We start from the raw sequence: 20,940 nt of genomic DNA on the forward strand, positions 1-20,940 counted from the left end.
TATCTTCTGCTTCTGTTAGGTCCGTACCATTTCTGTCCTTTATCGAGCCCATCTTTGCATGAAATATTCCCTTGGTATCTCTAATTTTCTTGAAGAGATCTCTAGTCTTTCCCATTCTGTTGTTTTCCTCTATTTCTTTGTATTGATGGCTGAGGAAGGCTTTTTTTTTTTTTTTTAATCTCTCCTTGCTATTCTTTGGAACTCTGCATTCAGATGCTTATATCCTTCCTTTTCTCCTTTGCTTTTCACTTGTCTTCTTTTCACAGCTCTTTGTAAGGCCTCCTCAAGCAGCCATTTTGCTTTTTTGCCTTTCTTTTCCACAGGGATGGTCTTGATCCCTGTCTCCTGTACAATGTCACAAACTTCCGTCCATAGTTCATCATGCACTCTGTCTATCAGATCTAGTCCCTTAAATCTATTTTTCACTCCATTGTATAATAATAAGGGATTTGATTTAGGTCATACCTGAATGGTCTAGTGGTTTTCCCCATTTTTCAATTGAAGTCTGAATTTAGCAATAAGGAGTTCATGAAAATAATATTAAGAATTTCATATCTATTATTTTCCCTGAAGTTCTTTGTATATTATAAATTTTTAACTTATGCATTTGCAATGTTATGCATGTAAATCATTAATGATTTTGTAGAAGATTAAAAATATTTTTTAAAAATATAGAACAAGCAGAAAGATTCTCTTCAAATATCCAAAAACATTTCTCTTCTCTGAAGTGATCACCATTCAGGATTGTATGTATTGCTTTGAGATTCCTTCTTCACTATATATTTCTTTGCTACATATTTACACATATATGTCTAAATATGAAGATATATTTTTAAATATATTTTATTTAATTTTATTCCAGGGCTCCTGGAATAAGGGCTCCTTTCATGTTATAACTACTAGCTGTATGTTGCTCTTAAATCATTATGTCCCCCAATACAGATACACTAAAGCTTTATTAACAATTTTCCTATTAATATTTATAAAAAAGTTATTCTGATATTTTTGCTATCACAATATATCCATAAAGGAAGATTCTAATTCATACTTCAATAAAATATCTATGCATAATATTATTTCTATGAAGCAGCAACCAAAAATTAGAAATGTTATTACTAATAAGACTGAATATTTATTCATGTAAATATTACTCCTTGTACTTCTAATTCTATGCATCATGGTTTATTTATATAACAACAATATTGGCTTATTTTTTTTTGTCTTACTAATCCTCAGAAGTTCTCAATACATTCTGCAACGTTAACCTTGTCTAAAAGAAGCTACAATTTCTTCTACTCTGTAACAACTTTTTGATTTATTAATTATATATTTTTTCCTATTGAAATGACAATTTTCTTATGATTTCTGAGTTTTGTTGTATCTACAATAAGCAGTCCCTCTATATTCTCTTGTGTTTTTTATAATATTATGTTTCTCTATAATAAGGAAATTTAATCACTTTCCCTTGTTTATTTTCACTAATGTGCTTGGACTCTCTGTTGTCATTTATCTCTTGTCCTTATAATGCTTTATTCTTGTTGGCTGTCTATTACTCAATTGGATTTTTATTTAGTTCATTAGGGGTCTGCAGTTACTCTTCCCAGGAATTAAATAGACAACTGTGCCACCATGTTATACACACACACACACACACACACGCACACACACACACACACACTAGGTCCTAGCTGTGACTCCAGAAGAGATTCTAGTGATTCCCTCTGCAGTAATATCTGAACTTAATGCTAGTTTCTCTTAGGTTTCTGCTTCCAGAGCTGTGGCTTTGGTGATCTAAAATGAGATCTGTGTGTATTCTTATCAGAATCTTATTCTATAAATTAAGGAACACTGTGAAATATGCCTCTACTCTTTTACTATAGATGCTTGCTTCTTCAAGAGGAAGACTTTGCCAGCCTACCTCTCCTATTCACCATCTGTTTGGTGCTGGTGACATTTCAACTCTCAAAAGTTCATCAACACAGTTGTTGGTGAGACTCCCTAGTCATCAGAGATGAGGAGGATTTGTTTTCTTTTGCCCTATTAGTATCAGCAGCTGATTCTTTCAATGTGAAATATCTATCTTCACCCTGCCACTTACTTCAGAGATCTTGATTATTCTTTGAAATATTGCCTATATGTGTATGTTTAATATAGATTAATCATCATATAGTCTATATAGACATATAATCTCTTCCCTCAGACTTTTGCACATATTAGTCTCAATATTTCACTACTGTATTTTATTCTGGAGAACATAAGTATAATCACTGATGTTTGACTCTTCCATTTATGCCATTTTATACATGGGAAGTTGAACTATGCTCAAGAATAACTAAATAGTTTTAAAAGATTCATCCATCTACAAAAAAGGATACGGAAATATCTTCTTCTAAGACAATTTCAGAAAATCATCAATTTCTTAACATGGAAAAAAGAAACAGGAAACAATCATAGGAAGTATTGCTGAAAAATGGAAGTTGCTAAAGTTTTTACTTTATGTTTGTTGTCTTATTTGTTGTTTCACATTCCAATTGTCTTTTAAATGATGTACTAAATGTCAACAGTTTGAAAATAAATGAAGGATCAGAACACACAATTGGTGTGCTGAGGTAGAAAAGAAAGGATTAGAAATATAATACTAGCTAATTGAGCAAGAGAGAAGCTGAGAGCACATGTTCTAATGATGAAAGAGGCAGATGGACCAGCCCCTGGAAAACGGATTCAGGACTTCCATGTCTGTGAAGTGATGGACATGTAAAAAGTTGGGATTTTCCTGACTTAACTTCAATTCCCACATATAATATGTGAGACTTGTGTAACAGTCTATTAGAGTTTTAATGACACGGCAGCATTTGTATTCTTTATTCCCCTTTTTGTAATTTTGTCTTGAGATGGTGCTAGTAGGAAGAATGTGTGTTTTTAACATAGTGTGTATTCCCATCTGCACTGTTCATCTATGAAAAATTACCCAGCCTCATTACAGGGCATTATTGCCATAAAAGCTTATTGTGATTCAAATATTCAAATTTACTGTTTACCTACTTATGCTGGGCAGTGACAGAAATAAGTGAAAGAGATCTGAGCTGGTATTCAAGACTAGAGTTGTGAGTAGTAACATTGCATTTGTTATTTTTAAACTATTAAATATGCATGTGGAATTGACAAGAGATATTTTAATATCATGAGAAACAAAAGATTTTTAAGGGCAAGAGAAAAGTGGTTAAAATATAAATCATATTAAAAAGATAAATTCAAAGCAATTAAGTAAATTTCTTGTAATCTTAGAGTCAAAATATTGGTACAAGCTCAAGTTTATTTCATTTTCAAAGCAATACATTTATTTAGCTCTATACCCTGAAAAGTCTTAGAAGAAATTACACCTTATAGCACTAAACAACCTTCATACCCTAATATGATCTTCAAACACTAACCTCAATAAAAAGAAATCTGAAGGTTATATCAGCATTATGATGATGTAGTTGTTCTTGTTTTCTCTCTCCTTCAGCTTACAACTAACTGGACATTGATAACTGAAAAAAAGCATCTCAATATAGCCTCCCAGATCACCCAAGAGATATACCCATCAGTACCCACAGAAATGGATAGATTGGACCCTGAAGCCTGCAGAGTAAGGGAGTGACAGCAGAAGTGGTACCAGGTCAGACATCATGTGGGACAGCACTACTTTCCTGGCAGAGCAAGTGATGATGAAGGTGGTGAGTGGGGTATGTCCTGCCATGTGTCCTGCAGCTAGAGACACCTGCTATCTGAAGAGAGACTCGGTGATGGGGGAGGGAAAGGAAGGAGACTGACATAGAGCTCTGAAGGGAAATTCTCCTGTGGTCTCCCTGGATTCTGACCTAGACCTCTGGGACGCCATATCCAAGGATCCCTTATCAGTCATGGATGCCTCCATCAAAGCTCTAAATGCTAAGTGCACACTTGCCCTCACTGTGCCACTAACCTTTCTTTTTACCATGTCTGATCTTAGCTTCCTCAGCCCCAATAAGAGGAATAAAAAAGAAACTTGCATATAATATAGTCTTCTGAAAAACAAGTGGAAGGCACCCAACTACCAGCCTGTTAGAATCAAAATAAACAAAGCTTTGCCTAAGTAAGAAAGGCTTTCACTACATCAAATGAAGAGGCATAGGAACAATTCATCAAACACATGAAAAATCATGGTAATATGGTATCATACAAAGGAAATGGCAATTTTCCAGCAACCAAACACAAAGACATGGAATAGGGTGTTCTAACATAAAGATTTTAAAAAAGAACTGTATGACCCAGAGGGATGGTATGGGGAGGGAGGAGGAGAGGAGGGTTCAGGATGGGGAACACATGTATACCTGTGGCAGATTCATTTTGATATTTGGCAAAACTAATACAATTATGTAAAGTTTAAAAATAAAATAAAATTAAAAGCTTTGGAAAAAAAAAAAAAGAAAGAAATACAATGATCTCAGGAATAAAATTAACAAAGAGAAAGAGTACTTTACAAAGCAATTAAAACTCTAAAAAGAACCAAAAAATATTCTGGAGCTGAAAGTGTGAGTTAAAGTTGCTCAGTAGTGTCCGACTCTTTGCAACCCCATGGAATTCTCAGGCCAGAATACTGGAGTGGTAGCCTTTCCCTTCTCCACGGGATCTTCCCAACCCAGGATTGAACCCAGGCCTCCCATATTGCAGGCTGAAGAACTCAATAAATGAGATGAAGAATACCTTAGATCACACTGGAAACAATCAGATCAGATGGAAGAGAGAGTTAACAAGTTGGAAGATAGAATCTGGGAATGTTTCAGATATAAGATTTTTCTTTTTAAAATGAAGAAATTATACTAAACTAATTTCATTAGAAAAGCCAAAATAAAAATAGTGGATATTCCAAAAGGAGAAGAGAGTGACAAGGGAACAAAGAGTATGTTTAAAGAAATAATGGCTGAGAATTTCCCAAACCAGGAGAAGAAACTGTATATATAAACAAACTGTATATATAAACCCATGAAACCAATCAAAAACCTTATTATTTCAATGCAAAAGACCTTCTTCAAGACACATTATGTTAAAACTGTTGAAGGTCAATGATAAAGACATAAGCTTCCCTTATTGACTTTCAGGGAGAAGAGATGGTAATCTACAAGGAACCTTCATTAGACTATCAGCAAATTTCCAGCCAAAACTCTAGAGGTCAGGAGAGATTAGAAGGACATATTCAAAGTATTAAAAAAAAAAAAAAAAAATCAGCCAAAAATACTCTATCCAGCAAAGTTGTCCTTCAGACATGACAGAGATACGAAAAAGATTTCCCAGACAAATAAATGCTGAGGAAGTTCATCCCCACTAGCCTTGCTTTAGAACTGTTGAAAGGAACTCCAAGATGAAACAAAACTCTGATCAAGGTGATAAGTAGACAGTCAGAATTAGAAAAAAAAAAAAAAAATGTTAGAATAGCATATTAAACTCTTAACTATAGCAAAAAGGTTACAGGAAAAAGATCATTACCTATAACTATAGCTACTACAACTTAGTTAGGAAATCACAACATAAAAAGATCATCTGAGACAAGGAAGAGTAAGATGAGGGAACTTTTATAGGTGAATGAAGATAAACTGCTATCAGCAAACTTTATCTATGAGAGATTTTATGTAAAATGAATGGTGATAACAAAGCAAAAATCAAAAGCAGAGATATGAAACATTAACAAAGTTTGATTGAGCAAAATCATCATGGAAAAACTACCAACTCACAAAGTTAGACAGAAACAGAAGGAAAAAGAAACAAAGGAGGGAAAAATAATGAGAAGATAAAAAATAAAATGGCAGCAGGATTCCTCATCTGTCAATAATTGCCCTAAATATCAATGGATTGAACTCAGCAATCAAAAGCACAGAGTGGCAGTGTTAGGGGAAGCACACTGATTGAAACCGCCCACCCTGGCCAGGTACCATAGTAACCATTTGCATGAGTTATTTTATGACAGGAGATCCTGATAAGGAATATGGAACTAATAAGCCACCACCAACCTGAAGAGTTCCGGAAAGGTCTAAAGGAGACACTGCATGTCCGTCCAGTTCCCAGAATCCCTCTCGCTAGCATCCATCTTGGCTGAGTGATGCATGCACCACCAGGAAAGACTCTGAATTAGAATGATTGGCCAAAGACCACCCGGAAACTAATCCCATCACCAAAGAACCAGAGACTATGAGCCATGCAGCAGAGAAGTTCTCCTGGGTTCCCTTACCCTACTGCTCTCCACCCGGGTGCCCTTTCCCAATAAAATCTCTTGCTTTGTCAGCACATGTGTCTCCTCGGACAATTCATTTCTGAGTGTTAGACAAGAGCCCAGTTTCGGGCCCTGGAAGGGGTCTGCCTTCCTGCAACAGCTGGACAGATTAAAAGAAAATAAGACCCAACTCTATGCTGCCTACAGGAGACTCAACTCTAAAAACACATATACATTTGAAGTGAAGAGATGGAAAAAGATATTTCAAGCAAGTGGAAAGCAAAAAAGAGCAGGTATGGGCTTTAAGCTAAACAGAATAGTAAGAGACAGTCTGCTATGTAGTGATAAAGATATCAGTATATCAAGAAGATATAACAACCATAGATATGTATGCACCCAACCCCTGAACAGCAAACTATGATAATGTTGGTTAAGAGTACAAACTTGTAATGAATATTAAATAAACCATGGAGAGTGAATGCACAGTATACTGAATATAGATGATAATATTGTACTAGAGTTGTATAATATGATATAGTTATATCAGAATCTCTATTACAGCATATTAAAATAACACGGTATACAACTTAAACTTACACAATGTTATATGTCAAATTTATTCAATAAAAATAAAGTTTCATAGTACTTATAGGGAGAGAAGCACTGAGTAAAAACCTTTCATTGAATTATTTTTTCCAATTTAGCCCAGCTACTATACATTTGATGGTAGGTCTTTTTGAAACGAACAAAAGTAGAGAACACCAAGACAGTTTTTTTCCCTAAAAAGAATTAAAATAAATCTTGGATAATGTTTGATTCTAAGACTAAGGAAGTGTACAAGACCATGGGAAATCAAGGAGATGATCAAACCGGGTCACATGAAGAGTCACAACAGACTTCTACTTTCTGGTTCAAACTAAAAAGAGATTGGAAGTTGTCAGAACTGGGAAAAGACTGTACAAACTGAAAAACAACAACTCTTTTTAGACTGTCAGAATTGAGGTCACAAATTAGATTGCTGCTCTGAAAACCAGAAAGTAAGATGAGTACTGAGAAGCACAGCTTATTGAGGGCAGATACCTGTTGATGGAGGCCCATAGGTGGGAACTTGCTCGCATATAATGAGGAACTGCTAGAGGCTCATTGTGAACTGGGCTTCTCTGGTGGCTCACATAGTTAAGAATCTACCTGCAATACAGGAGTCCTGAGTTTGATCCCCGGGTAGGGAAGATCCCTTGGAGAAGGGAAAGACTGACCACTCCAGTATTCTTGCCTAGAAAATCAATGGACAGAGGAGCCTGGCAGACTATAGTTCACGGGGTCACAAAGAGTCAGACATGACTGAGCAACTAACACTTTAACTTTCATTGTGAACTAGATTCAGAGTTAAAAACACCAGAGTGCTTGGTCTTCAGGGCCTTCACACTTTTGTGTGTTTTAATACCAGGAGCACCCTCCCCACCAGATTCTTGGGGTAAAAATTGCAGAAAGGTCCCCAGTAGAGGATCCCATTGTGACTTCCAGTAGGAAAAATTGAAATTAAATATTTGAAAGGTGTCCATAGGACTCTGTTCTCCTAAATAAGTGAGGCCTTTAAGAAGCTGTCTTACCAGTTTCTTTTATAGAAAAAGGAAATAGCCAAGTTTAATCCCTTGTAGCCTTTAACATGGACAGGGTACATACCCACCTGGCCCCTGGCCTTATTGCTCACACTGAGGACAGATACTGACAAGCACTTGCAGAGGGCACAGCCTGTGGGCACAGCTTCACTAAAACACCGAAACCAGTTAAAAAAAGAAACTGTGTCATATTTAATATTTTAAGAATTTATTTGAGCAAAAATCAACTAAATTGGGCAGGGTCAAACCAGAAGTGGTTAGAAGTTCAGGAAGGAACTTTTTATAGAAAAAAAGGCAGGAGGAAAGCAGTGAAATTATCAGTTGGCTGATGTTTAAAGCCTCTTTGGTCATCTGTGATTGGTGTCCTCCCCGCAACTTGGATTTTGGTTTCCCACCTTAGGTCCCCTAGCATTAGAAGTACTTCCATCCAAGGGCCTTAATGTTTAATGAAGTTAACAAATCTAATAATTGCAATAGTGTGTGCGTGCAAACTCAGTTGCTTCAGTCATGTCTGATTCTTTGTGACTGTAGGCTTCTCTGTCCACAGTTTTTTTCCAGGAAAAAATATCGGAGTGGGTTGCCATGCCCTCTTCCAGGATCTTCCCAGCCCAGGAATAAAATCTGCATCACCTGTATCTCCTGCATTGCAGGTGGATTCTCTACCCACTGATCCAGCTTGGGAGCCTACAACTGTGCATAAATACACACAAGCTCATAGTTGGCAAAAAAAAAAAAAAATTGTTAAGCTATCAGTTTTCTCAAGATGTTCAGCTAGAATATTCATTCTATTTATTAATTATTTTGTTTCTATGTCTAAAGTGAAGTGACAGCTTAAAGTTGTGTTGCTAGATTAAGTTGGAGAGGAAGGAACCATCAGCATTTCAGCATTGACTCTGCAGAGTTACTTGGGTTAAATATCATATACTGATAGGAGCGGATTTTATTGTTTGTAATGAAGATACAATTCCAACTTCTTGGTGGAATTTTTATTAGTTTCCTCTGGCTACTATATAAAGGTACTACAAGCTTGGTGGATTCTTTTCTTCCTTTGAAACAGCTACACAGGTTGAGGGACTTTAGTTCCCTGACCAGGGATTGAACCCACAAACTTGATGGCTTAAAACAACACAAATCTATTACCTTACAGTTTTGGAGGTCAGAAATTCAAAATGTATCTCAATGGACTAAAAACCTATTGAGTGACTTCCCTTGTGGTCTAACAGTTAAGAATCTACCTGCTATAGTGCAGGAGATGGGGTTTGATCCTGCTTTGGTAAGATTCCACATATCTCAAGGCAACTAAGCCTGTACACCACAGCTACTGAGTCTGAACTCTGCATCCCATGCTCCACACAAGAGCAGTCACTGCAATGAGAAGCCCACATACCAAAACTAGAGAAACACACCGCAACAACAGACCCAGCACATGGAAAGGTAAAATTAAAAAAAGTAGAAATCTAATTTTTAAAATAAATAAATAAAAACTCATTCAGCATCTGCAGGACTGCACTCCTCCTTGCCTTTTCAAGCTTCTGGAGGCTTCCTGCACCCCTTGGCTGCAGGCACCTTCTTCCACCCTCAAGCAACAATGGTTGGTCAAGCCCTTCTCATGCTGACACAGACTCTTCCTCGGTGATTCACTTGTAAGGACATTTGTGATTCCATTGGGTCCATTTAGATAATCCAACATAATCTTTCTATCTCAGGAATCCTAGCTCAATTATATCTGTAAATCCCATTTACCATGTAATCTAACATAAATTCACATACCTAGAATTAGAATGTAGTCATCTTGGGGATCAATATTCTATTCTACCTACTACAATATTATTAGACAGCTTATAAAAAAGGAAACGCATGTAAAACGTTTAAAATAGTGTGATGACAAAGTGATTCCATGTGTGTTTTTTTTTAATTCCCTTCACCTCCTCTTCTTGTCCACCTCCTCTTTTTCTTCCTTTTTCTACTCTCTCCCCTTTCATGAGACTATGTATTTTTAAATTAATTTTTTATCTTTCATTTGAGGATCTAATCTTAGTTTTATTTACTGCATTTTCTCCTTTTCATGTTTTTTTTTCTACAGTCTCCTTTTCAACATTTATTTTGATATCCTTGAATCTCACACAAAGTAATCCTATTTGACAGCTGATTCCTGCCTCCTGTCCCCTTATGGCTGACTATTTATGTCTCTTGCTATATTCTCACATCATCCACATGCTCTCTATTCACCTTTGCTCTGTCACCTCTTAGGATGCATCATTTATGAATCATATTCTCAAATGTCTTGACAGTTATCTCCAGATGAGCATTTTTTTCTCATGAGGTACTAATTACATTAATATTTTATGTTTGAGCAAAACTCAGGATGTGTCCTCATTTTTCTATTTCAAGGGAAATGTTTCATGGTAGGTTTTCATATTCTAGTTTTCCTCACACGTTTGAAAAGCTGTTACTGGAGAAAGAATTTAATCACTGCATCAGTTCAGTGAAATAGAACTTTATCAGGCATCTAGTCAGCAAAATTAAAGCAGACAACTAACATAATACCCAGCACACAAAAAATAGCACTAAGGCAAGACTTAATTTTAGAAGTGCATGAAAGATACAGTGGAATAAGTCTTTTGATCAATCTAGGATGCTAGAGTGGATCATTTGAAGTTGAAAACATGTTTTTGAGGTAAGAATTGTCCTGATGTGTACTCTTTTATATTCAATTTATTAAATATGTATATACTTTGAATCACTTAATTTAGTATTATTTTCATGGATGCAAAATGAAGAGGATTCTGTGTATGTAATTGAATGTGTCCAACTAACTCAACAAGCCTTCTTAATAATTATTGACATTAATAGTAATAATTGGGCTATGCTGGGTCTAAACATAGGGCTTCCTGGTGGTTCAGAGGTAAAGAATCTGCCTGCCAACACAGGAGATGTAGGTCAATCCTGGGTCAGGAAGATCCCCTGGAGAGGGAAATGGCAACCCACTCTAGTCTTATTGCCTGGAAAACCCCTTGGGTAGAAAAGCCTGGTGGGTGTAGTCCATGGGATGGCAAAGAGTCAAACGTGACTTAGTGACTAAACAATAACAACAGGTCTAAATCTAAACATATTCCATAAATATATATTAATTATGAAAATGTTTTAAGTGACCAATAATATAATGTCAATGTTGTAACATAAACACATTCTATATCTAAATAATGCCAAGAGTCCAGAGGAAATCAGGAAATGTGCAACAAGTACCTAGCAACTGATTAACAGTTTGAAAATGCCTAGCTAATATACTGAATTTTTCCACTTTATCACAATATTTGTCATTATATTATAGAAACACACTTTCAGAAAATTATTTTAGTCCTTTTGCATTTGCTACTTGCTGTCTAGACAGTTATCTACCCAGAGAGAATACTGTAGTTACCTCATCGTAATGTATATTTTCTTAATAAAGACAGGAGTCAACAACCCTCCATGAGCAGTGTAGGAATATCAATGACAGTCAAAATTACATATGTTTTCCATGTTATTATAAATGAATAGAATTCAGATAAAACGTGTTTGATCAGAACCCATTCATCTATTAGGCCCTGAATTCAGTTTCATGGCATGGACCAAAAATAATTTTGGTAATATGGTACTAAATTTCAGGGTTACATTTGACATTTGAGTGTTATTGATTGCAACTTCTTTCACTTAGACCAGGTTGAGCTAGCGAAGACTGGGTCAAACAAGATATATTGACAACAGCAATCTATGATTCTAATATCTAGTTCATTGTAAAAATAAATGAAATAGAAATTTTAAATATAAGACTTGACCTGAGTTAGCACATCCGGCTGAAATTTAGGACATATGGCTTGCCAAAATGTGAGAAAACATTGATTTGTGTTATGCTAAGGACTGCTCGGAGAAGGCAATGGCACCCCACTCCAGTACTTTTGCCTGGAAAATTCTATGGATGGAGAAGCCTGGTAGGCTGCAGTCCATGGGGTCGCTAAGAGTCGGATACGACTGAGCGACTTGACTTTAACTTTTCACTTTCATTCATTGGAGAAGGAAATGGCAACCCACTCCAGTGTTCTTGCCTGGAGAATCCCAGGGACGGGAGAGCCTTGTGGGCTGCCGTCTACGGGGTCGCACAGAGTCGGACACAACTGAAGTGACTTAGCAGTAAGGACTGCTAGGAGTAGCTAGAAAAATGGAGACAATTAGGTACCCTGAAGTCACAGAAAAGGTGAGGCAGGAAAGGTGAACTGACTTCCTTAGCTGTGGCAAGGTTCATGGGAGGAATGTGGTAATGACCTCAATGTTACCTGGGTTCAAGGCAGTAAAAATGATTCATGAATATACAAAGGAACAAGGCTGTGCAGGAAGTGACAATGGGCTGGTTATACCTCAGTGGCCTATGAGACCAAGGATCAAATAGGAAGTATAGAGAAAAATGATTGTCAGTGAAATACATTAGGAATCCCCTTGACTTTGGAGACACACTCACACAGAAAACCCTCCCAGTGAGCCCTGCTGTGAGTCTAGTCAAAATACAAATGCAACAAACACTTTGCAAAACACATTATGTCCTTGCATCGTGCAAATAGCTTGATGTTTTCTAATTTAATACAATAATCATACAAAAAGAATACTCAGCTCTACAGCTGAAAAAAACAAGCTTGAAGAGGTTTTTTGTGCAAACTTACTAAACCAATAGCTAAGCAGGCATTCAAGCCAAAGACACTCAATTCCCTCCCTTTTCTACGAAACATACCAATTCAAAAACATAGGTCTAGCTGAGAGATAAATATATAGTAGAATTTTTTCACAAGACCTCCAGTCTTTACGATTACATATCACTAATAAATAAATGTGTAATAACTCTTAGTTTCAATAAAAGTAATGAGAGTCAATTCCTAGGTAGGCTGATAAGAAGTCCAGGGTTCCCAAGGAGGAGAAAGGGGTCCAGAGCCCTTGAGAAGGAGAAAGGGATCTGGAGCGCTCAAGGAGAAGAGGACAAAAATTCTTTTCTACATTGCTTTGCCTTAGTCAATGTAACAATGTATCTTGCTCAAGGACATGTTTCTTCTTAACAACAACATTCTGACTAATCCTGTCATCTTAAAATGTATATTATGGGGTAAGATCTTTCTATTGTTTATTCTAATCTTGTTAATTTAAGATGTATGTTGTGGGAGTGGATCTGAAAAAGTACATAAGGCCTTGATAAGACTAGTGAGCAGGACACTCTCTGCCCCACTTCTGCTGTTTATGCCAGAAGCTTTCTCTGTGCCTTTTTATACTTTAATAAAACTCTGCTACACAAAGGCTCTCGAGTGATCAAGCCTGGTCCCGGTCCCAAAGCTAAATCTTCTTGGAGATCATGAAGCCAACATCGTTCACTGAAAGCTATTAGTAATAGACTGCCATTTCCATCTCTAATCATGGTTAACATTTTCTATAGCTCTTTGGGAAGAGAAAAAAATATAACATATTCTGTTTGTTTTATCTGCTTTTGGCAAAACTTAATCTCAATAAGATGTAAAATGATATATTACATAGGTATGGATTTTCACATGAATTCTATTCATGTAAAATTATGTAAAAGAGGACTTGAGTCATAAAGAATATGTGTGTGTGTGTGTGTATATATATATAAAACTATAATTGGAAGATTGAAAGAGACAGGAGTATAGAATCGAAGAGTATCCTATCCTTTTCTCTTTTTGTATGTGAATTTATCCTTCTTCTTCTGATTGCATATGAATCAGTCATAAGTTTCCTTCAAATTTGTCTCTCACTCCTCTTTTTTTTCCCGATTTCTCTAAATTTAACTTATCTATCTTCACCCTCCCATTTTCCCTCCCTTGTTTCCCCAGGAGAGAAGGATATGAGCATTAGGTGAGCTGGAGGAGAATGTATATATGGCAGTTCTTTATTTTTCCTCTTCAGGCCTTGGTGGAGGCAAATAATGATTTATTTGAATTGCAAATTACCACATACAGTGTAAATAGCTCTTTAAAATGTTGAGAGTTATTACTGTAATTTATTTTTTATTTCATTCTTTTATATTTTTGGATGAAATACCAAATACTGAACTATGTGAATATTCTATCATTTGTCAACTTTATGGTTTATAGAAAGAATTCTTTATTTTAATAATTTTGTCAGTTGATTTAATTTCATTAAAGTAGCAGTCCCAAGACATCCAAGTAAATGTATTGACTTAGAGTTTTATAAATTAAAGAACAATTGTCAATTGACATAAAATTGACTAATTGGTTAATTCATGGAAATTAACTATTTAAGTTAATGAATTGTGAAACTGTAATATAGCTATCTTGGTTTATCTAAATGGATTCTTCTGGCATCTGTTAAGCCCTAAGAAGAAAGCAATGATAAAACTCTCCCAAACCCTATTTAGTAAACCAAGGATTGCTTTTCCTTCGTAGTCCACTTAATTTGTATGTTTTTAAAAACCATTTATAGAAAGGCTTAAGTGTATGGGAAGATCAATACTGTGTCAAGATTAGTATTTTCAGCATTTTCTTTAATTGGTGATTTATAAGGTGCCAGAGCACTAATGGAATCTTTAATTCTTTGTCAGGTTTCTATTTTCTCTAATTATCTACATTTTAATTATGGCCAAGTCTTATACAAATTAAATAGTGCTTCTGGAAATTTTGTAGACATTCTAAACTGAACTATGGTATCAGGAGCTCACTAGAATGGAGATGGTGGGAAAATAATCACTAAATTGAACAGCTATTCACATTTAAATCATTAAAATATCTCACAGAACTTACTGAAAACTACAGTATAACATAAAATTTCAAAAGTAAAAAGCCTACTAATCAATGTTCACTTAAATTATTTAATAATTAATAAGAATAACGCTGAAACAAGATAAAATCATTTTTTACAGCTGAACAAATACAAGTCCTATATAATGTCAATATTTAAACTAAATAATAGGACACATCAGTCAAAAAATCCTAACAGCAATGTAAAAGCAGGTATAATGTATCAAGTTGCCCAACTATGCAAATTAAATGCACTGCTGCTGCTGCTGCTAAGTTGTTTCAGTCGTGTCCAACTCTGTGTGACCCCATAGACAGCAGCCCACCAGGCTCCCCATCCCTGGGATTCTCCAGGCAAAAACACTGGAGTGGGTTGCCATTTCCTTCTCCATTAAATGTGATATTATACTTTAAAATGTTGTAAATATCAAGATAAATTCAGAGTCAAAAATTTTTCCCTGGCAAGGGGTAATGAATTTGATTCTGAACTCACTCCATTCAATAGAACACTAAGTATAAAATGATATTTTGAGCAATGAAAGGCTTAATTAACAAATGTTTAATATTTCATTATAATTAATTTATGTGACACAGTTTGGAAATAAAAGAAGATAATGATTAAAATACACCATTAACCCCATATAGTATACCTGTTTTCAGAAATTAAATGGATAGTTATAGCTCTGGGGGGGGGGGATGATTTGGTTAAACAGAAAAAAGAATAAGACATCCATGGGGACCCCTATTCTGACACTTGCTCTTGACTCAAGTGAGCATCCATGTTCTAAAAGGAAAAAGGAACACTCTGTAATCAGAAAGAGGTGTGTAACAGCCTTATACATCATCTTTTGATAACTTTCATTTTACATTTTTACTTTTGTAATATGACCAAAAAATTTCAGACTGGTAATAAGAAAATATAAATGACAATGGTGATTGTGATAATGATAGCACAAAATTCTCTAAACATTATCATGTAAAGTAAAGATCACTTAACAACTGTTAAAAATATTCATATTAATGTATAATTGTAAGATTGGTATGTCTCCATTTAATTTACAAGTCACACACACTTAATAAGGTTAAATAATTTGTCCAAAGTAACATTGAACAGAGATGGCAAGACCTGGTAATATTCAACTGTCAGATGCCAATCCTAACGTGTACACATTCATTATGTCACAGCTGCCTTTTTTAGTTTTGATTTCACCATAAAGTAACTTCTGTGATCAAAGATTGTTCAAAAATCTCACAGCACCCATCGCACAACCAGGGTGCTGGGTCATATCATAAGCATATATTTAATGTGTTAGGAAACTACAAACTCTTTTCCAGGGTTTGTACCATTTTGTATACCTACAGGCAACACATAAGAGTACTTCCAGTTCCTCAGATCCTCACTAGCAGCTGATATTATCATTGTTGTTGTTCGATTGCTTAGTCGTGTCTGCTTCTTTGCAACCCCATAGACTGCAGCACACCAGGTTTCCCAGTCCTTCAGCATCACCTGGAGCTTGCTCAAACTCATGTCCATTGAATCAGTTATGCCAACCAACCCATCTCATCCTCTGTCATCCTCTTCTCCTCTTGCCTTCAATCTTTCCCAGCATCGGGGTCTTTTCTAATGAGTCAACTCTTTGCACCAGGTAGCCAAGTATTAGAGCTTCATCTTCAGAATCAGTCCTTCCAGTGAATATTCAGGATGGATTTCCTTTAGGATTGATCGGTTAGATCTCTTTGCATTCCAAGGGACCCTCAAGCATCTTCTCCAATACCTCAATTCAAAAGCATTAGTCTTTCAATGTCCATCCTTCTTTATTGTCCATCTCTCACTTCCATACATGATTACTGGAAAAATCACATAGTTGACTAGATGGACTTTTGTTGGCAAAGTAATGTCTCTGCTTTTGAATATACTGTCTGGGTTTGTCTTGGCTGTCTAGGCTTCCCTGGTGGCTCATATGGTGAAGAATCCACCTGCCATGTGGATGACCTGAATTTTATCCCTGGGTTGGGAAGATCTCCTGGAAGAGGGCATGGCAACCCACTCCAGTATTTTTGATTGGAGAATCCCCATGGCCAGAGGAGCCTGGCAGGCTACAGTCCATGGGGTTGCAAAGAGTCAGACATAACTGAGTGACTCAGCACACAGGTTTGTCATAGCTTTTCTTCCAAGGAGTAAACATCTTTTAATTTCATGGCTGCAGTCACCATATGCAGTGATTTTGGAGCCCAAGAAAATCGAGTCTTTCACTGTTTCCACTGTTTCCCCATCTATTTGATTCAAGTGATGGGACTGGATGCCATGATCTTAGTTTTAAATGTTAAAGCATTTTCTCTCTTCTCTGTCACTTTCATCAAGAGGGTCTTTAGTTCTTTTTCACTTTCTGCCATTAGGGTGGTGTCATCTGCATATCTGAGATTACTGACATTTCTCCTAGAAATCTTGATTCCAAATTGTGCTTCAGCCAGTCCAGCATTTCGCATGATGTATTTCAGCATATAAGTTAAATAAACTGCTGCTGCTATTGCTGCTAAGCCACTTCAGTCATGTCCAACTCTGTGCAACCCCATAGACAGTAGCTCACCAGGCTCCCCCGTCCCTGGGGTTCTCCAGGCAAGAATACTGGAGCGGGTTCCTATTTCCTTCTCCAATGCATGAAAGTGAAAGTGAAGTCGCTCCGTCGTGTCTGACTCTTAGCAACCCCATGGACCCCAGCCTACCAGGCTCCTCTGTCCATGGAATTTTCCAGGCAAGAGTACTGGAGTGGGTTGCCATTGCCTTCTTTGAGTTAAATAAGCAGGATGGCAATATACAGCCTTGACCTACTCCTTTCCCAATTTGGAACCAGTCCATTGTTCTATGTCCAATTCTAATTGTACTTCTTGACCTCCATATGGGTTTCTCAGGAGTCAGGTAAGGTGGTCTGGTATTCTTATCTCTAGAAGAATTTTCCACAGTTTGTTGTGATCAACACAGTCAAAGACTTTAACATAGTCAATGAAGTAGAAGTAGATGTTTTTTCTGGAATTCTCTTGCTTTTTCTATGATCCAACGGATGTTGGCAATTTAATCTCTGGTTCCTCTGTCTTTTCTAAAACCAGCTTGAACATCTGTGAACATCTCAGTTTACATGCTGTCGAAGCCTAGCTTGGAGAATTTTGAGCATTATTTTGCTAGCGTGTGAAATGAGTGCAATTGTGCAGTAGTTTGAACATTCTTTGGCATTGCCTTTCTTTGGGATTGGGATTGAAACTGACCTTTTCCAGTCCTGTGGCCACCACTAAGTTTTCCAAATGTGCTGGCATTTTGAGTGCAGCACTCAAACAGAATCATTACCATTACTTTTATTGATAAGATATTATCATTACTTTATAAAAATTTAGCCATTGTATTAGCTTTGTTATATATCACTTTGTGGTTTAATTTAAATTTTTCTAAGGAATAAAGCGGAGAAGGCAATGGCAATCCACTCCACTACTCTTGGCTGGAAAATCCTGTGGATGGAGGAGCCTGGTAGGCTACAACCCATGGGGTCGAGAAGAGTCAGACACGACTGAGCAGCTTCACTTTCACTTTTCACTTTCACGTATTAGAGAAGGAAATGGCAACCCACTCCAGTATTCTTGCCTGGAGAATCTCAGGGACAGCGGGGCCTGGTGGGCTGCCATCTTTGGGGTTGCACAGAGTCAGACACGACTGAAGCGACTTAGCAACAGCAGTGGCAGCAGCAGCAAGGAACAAAGATGTTGAATATATTTAAATAAACTAAATTTCCATTTGTTGATCTTGGGAAAGTATCTGTTTAGATCATGTTCCCAGTATAAAAATTAAGGATTTTTTCTTTTCTTTTCTTCTTGAGTTTTAATACTTCTGTAAATATTCTGGAGGCAAGTACTTTGGCAAAAATTTGACTTACAAATGTTTTCTTCTAACCTGAAGTTTGTCTTTTCATTCTCTTAATGCTGTCTTTAGCAGGGGAAATATCTTAAATTTTGACAAATTCTAATTTAACACTTTTTTTTTTTCTTTTATGGGCTGTGCTTCTGGTCTTATATCTAAAATCTCTTTGTGTCACTCAAGGCCATGAAGATTTTTCTCTTGTGATCCTTAAAATATTCTATGGTTTTGCATTTACTTTTAGGTGTATAATTTATTTTTACTTAATTTTTTAATATATGTTGTGAAGTTTTGTTCAATTTTTGTGTGTAAGGATATAAAACTATTTAACTCCAAAACTATCCTTTTTATACTGAATTGTCTTTGTAACTTTCATCAGAATATCAGTTGACTATATTTTCACTGGTCTATCTCTAGATTTCTTATTCTCTTCAATTCTTTTATACTTTTTAACTACTTCAGCTTTATAGTAAATTTTGAAACAAGTAGTATTATTTCCTCCAAATTTGTTCTTTTTCAAAATTCTTTTGACTTCTCTTGCCCTCTTATATATCTCCCTTCCTTTTTGAATACATTAAAGTGTCTCTTGACTATCTGCCCTTCTTCCCCTGCTAAGCACACAGCTATTCTTGGAGTGGTTTGGGTTTGTTTCAAAAAGTGACTGTCATTGGGAGGTGTTAAGGACTGAAGATGTGGTCCACAGTTTCTACCTGGTGAACCTGCCCCTTATTCTTTCAGTTAGTGCAGTTTTGTTTGTTTGTTTTTTAATGACAAGTTCTCATTTTAGATTATAAATTTGCATTGTTATTTTTCTTCAAAATTTTGAACAAAATTCAAGGTGGTTGATCAATGAGGAAAAACACAAGATGGCAACTCCTGTCTTCCATTTCCTGATCAGTCCTTCAAAGAGAAGTCATGTCTGTGTCAAACTGCTGAAGGTCCCCTCAGTACACCCTTGCAAACGTTCTTCTTTTCAAGGAGTTATCTTTTTAAGATACTCTTTAAAAACAGCTCGGAAAATGACAGAACAGCCACTGTTTCAAAGAAAAGATCTGGCCAATGTCAAGAAATGGATTGGCCTTTAAAAATGAGCTATTATAGTGCAAATTACATTAAAGAATAAACAGTCAATAATATAAAGATTATTTGGTGGAAAACCATAATTGTCCTTTATATCACATGTTCAATACTGAACATGTCAATTCTTCACAAATCTGTTTATACAAATTTTTTGAAGCAATTAAAAACCCAAAGATATTTTAAAGATCTGTTAACATATGTTTGTGAAATATCTGGAAGAATACATATGTAGGAATAGTAATGAAATATTGAAGAAAAAAAAGGAGAGTTTGTATTTCCAAATATAAAATTAGGAAGAAAATATAATATTAGGAAGAAAATTGAAAGAGCCCAGAAAATGTGATTGAAGAAACAGGGTAGTTAATCCTGTTTTTTTTTTGCAAGAATTTTATATATGAAAATGGAGCTATTCTGTATTAGTGAAGAAAGAATACCTTATTTAACAGAGAGATCTAAAAATTTAAAAGAAAAAACAAGCAGGAACAGGAGGAGAGAGAAGGAGAGGAGAGGAGGAAATTGAGGGGTGGAGAAGGAGATAAGAAGGTGAGAAAGGGAAACAGAGGGTGGAGGAATGGAGATGAAGAGATAATGTTAGCACAATGCTAGGAGTCCACAACACTTTTAAAGACCTCCAAAATACTTTAGCTTCTTTTAAGAATAAATAAATTCAGTAAAGTTGGCTTAAAGCTCAACATTCAGAAAACGAAGATCATGGCATTCGGTCCCATCACTTCATGGGAAATAGATGGGGAAACAGTGGAAACAGTGTCAGACTTTATTTTTCTGGGCTCCAAAATCACTGTAGATGGTGACTGCAGCCATTAAATTAAAAGATGCTTACTCCTTGGAAGGAAAGTTATGACCAACCTAGATAGCATATTCAAAAGCAGAGGCATTACTTTGCCAACAAAGGTTCGTCTAGTCAAGGCTATGGTTTTTCTTGTGGTCATGTATGGATGTGAGAGTTGGACTGTGAAGAAAGCTGAGCGCCGAAAAATTGATGCTTTTGAGCCGTGGTGTTGGAGAAGACTCTTGAGAGTCCCTTGGACTGCAAGGAGATCCAACCAGTCCATTCTGAAGGAGATCAGCCCTGGGATTTCTTTGGAAGGAATGATGCTGAAGCTGAAACTCCAGTACTTTGGCCACCTCATGCAAAGAGTTGACTCATTGGAAAGGACTCTGCTGCTGGGAGGGATTGGGGGCAGGAGGAGAAGGGGATGACAGAGGATGAGATGGCTGGATGGCATCACTGACTCTATGGACATGAGTCTGGGTGAAGTCCGGGAGTTGGTGACGGACAGCGAGGCCTGGCATGCTGTGATTCAT

The sequence above is a fragment of the Bos mutus genome, chromosome 4 (assembly GCF_027580195.1).
Source record: "Bos mutus isolate GX-2022 chromosome 4, NWIPB_WYAK_1.1, whole genome shotgun sequence".
NCBI lineage: Eukaryota > Metazoa > Chordata > Mammalia > Artiodactyla > Bovidae > Bos > Bos mutus.